This window comes from Labrus mixtus, unplaced genomic scaffold (assembly GCF_963584025.1).
Source record: "Labrus mixtus unplaced genomic scaffold, fLabMix1.1 SCAFFOLD_58, whole genome shotgun sequence".
Taxonomy (NCBI): Eukaryota; Metazoa; Chordata; class Actinopteri; order Labriformes; family Labridae; genus Labrus; species Labrus mixtus.
Genome location: NW_026870336.1, coordinates 203,626 through 206,340, shown reverse-complemented (window position 1 = coordinate 206,340; position 2,715 = coordinate 203,626).

The following is a 2,715-nucleotide window of genomic DNA, read 5'->3' as shown; positions in this document are numbered from 1 at the left end:
CCCACACTTGCTGTCCAGCACTCCCAGCAGAGCTCCAGGCCCTCTGTCTCACTCCTCCAGCCCACCCAGGGGCTCCCAGAGCCCCCAGGAGCCCCACACTTGCTGTCCTGCACTACCTGCAGAGCTCCAGGCCCTCTCTAACACTCCTCCAGCCCACCCAGGGGCTCACAGAGCCCCAAGGAGCCCCACACTTGCTGTCCAGCACTCCCAGCAGAGCTCCAGGCCCTCTCTCACACTCCTCCAGCCCACCCAGGGGCTCCCAGAGCCCCCAGGAGCCCCACACTTGCTGTCCAGCACTCCCAGCAGAGCTCCAGGCCCTCTATCTCACTCCTCCAGCCCACCCAGGGGCTCCCAGAGCCCCCCACTTGCTGTCCAGCACTCCCAGCAGAGCTCCAGGCCCTCTCTAACACTCCTCCAGCCCACCCAGGGGCACCCAGAGCTCCCAGGAGCCCCCCACTTGGTGTCCAGCACTCCCAGCAGAGCTCCAGGCCCTCTCTAACACTCCTCCAGCCCACCCAGGGGCTCCCAGAGCCTGACCTTTGCTGTCCAGCACTCCCAGCAGAGCTCCAGGCCCTCTCTAACACTCCTCCAGCCCACCCAGGGGCTCCCAGAGCCTTACCTTTGCTGTCCAGCACTCCCAGCAGTGCTCCAGGCCCTCTCTCACAGTCCTCCAGCCCACCCAGGGGCTCCCAGAGCCCCCAGGAGCCCCACACTTGCTGTCCAGCACTCCCAGCAGAGCTCCAGGCCCTCTGTCTCACTCCTCCAGCCCACCCAGGGGCTCCCAGAGCCCCCAGGAGCCCCACACTTGCTGTCCAGCACTACCTGCAGAGCTCCAGGCCCTCTCTAACACTCCTCCAGCCCACCCAGGGGCTCCCAGAGCCCCCAGGAGCCCCACACTTGCTGTCCAGCACTCCCAGCAGAACTCCAGGCCCTCTCTCTCACTCTCCAGCCCACCCAGGGGCTCCCAGAGCCCCCAGGAGCCCCATATTTGCTGTCCAGCACTCCCAGCAGAGCTCCAGGGCCTCTGTCTCACTCCTCCAGCCCACCCAGGGGCTCCCAGAGCCCCCAGGAGCCCCCCACTTGCTGCCCAGCACTCCCAGCAGAGCTCCAGGCCCTCTCTAACATTCCTCCAGCCCACCCAGGGGCACCCAGATTCCCCAGGAGCCCCACACTTGCTGTACAGCACTCCCAGCAGAGCTCCAGGCCCTCTCTAACACTCCTCCAGCCCACCCAGGGGCTCCCAGAGCCCCCAGGAGCCCCACACTTGCTGTCCAGCACTCCCAGCAGAGCTCCAGGCCCTCTGTCTCACTCCTCCAGCCCACCCAGGGGCTCCCAGAGCCCCCAGGAGCCCCACACTTGCTGTCCAGCACTACCTGCAGAGCTCCAGGCCCTCTCTAACACTCCTCCAGCCCACCCAGGGGCTCCCAGAGCCCCCATGAGCCCCACACTTGCTGTCCAGCACTCCCAGCAGAGCTCCAGGCCCTCTCGCACACTCCTCCAGCCCACCCAGGGGCTCCCAGAGCCCCCAGGAGCCCCACACTTGCTGTCCAGCACTCCCTGAAGAGCTCCAGGGCCTCTCTAACACTCCTCCAGCCCACCCAGGGGCTCCCAGAGACCCAAACTTGCTGTCCAGCACTCCCAGCAGAGCTCCAGGCCCTCTGTAAAACTTCTCCAGCCCACCCAGGGGCACCCAGAGCCCCCAGGAGCCCCACACTTGCTGTCCAGCACTCCCTGCAGAGCTCCAGGCCCTCTCTCACACTCCTCCAGCCCACCCAGGGGCTCCCAGAGTCCCCAGGAGCCCCACACTTGCTGTCCAGCACTCCCAGCAGAGCTCCAGGCCTTCTGTCTCACTCCTCCAGCCCACCCAGGGGCTCCCAGAGCCCCCAGGAGCCCCACACTTAGTCTCCAGCACTACCTGCATGCTCCAGGCCCTCTCTAACACTCCTCCAGCCCCCAGGAGCCCCACACCCCACACTTAGTCTCCAGCACTACCTGCAGAGCTCCAGGCCCTCTCTAACACTCCTCCAGCCCACCCAGGGGCTCCCAGAGCCCCCATGAGCCCCACACTTGCTGTCCAGCACTCCCAGCAGAGCTCCAGGCCCTCTCTCACACTCCTCCAGCCCACCCAGGGGCTCCCGGAGCCCCCAGGAGCCCCACACTTGCTGTCCAGCACTCCCAGCAGAGCTCAAGGCCCTCTATCTCACTCCTCCAGCCCACCCAGGGGCTCCCAGAGCCCCACACTTGCTGTCCAGCACTCCCAGCAGAGCTCCAGGCCCTCTCTAACACTCCTCCAGCCCACCCAGGGGCACCCAGAGCCCCCAGGAGCCCCACACTTTCTGTCCAGCACTCCCAGCAGAGTTCCAGGCCCTCTCTAACACTCCTCCAGGCCACCCAGGGGCTCCCAGAGCCCTCAGGAGCCCCACACTTGCTGTCCAGCACTCCCAGCAGAGCTCCAGACACTCTCTCACACTCCTCCAGCCCACCCATGGGCTCCCAGAGCCCCCAGGAGCCCCACACTTGCTGTCCAGCACTCCCAGCAGAGCTCCAGGCCCTCTGTCTCACTCCTTCAGCCCACCCAGGGGCTCCCAGAGCCCCCAGGAGCCCCACACTTGCTGTCCAGCACTACCTGCAGAGCTCCAGGCCCTCTCTAACACTCCTCCAGCCCACCCAGGGGCTCCCAGAGCCCCCATGAGCCCCACACTTGCTGTCCAGCAC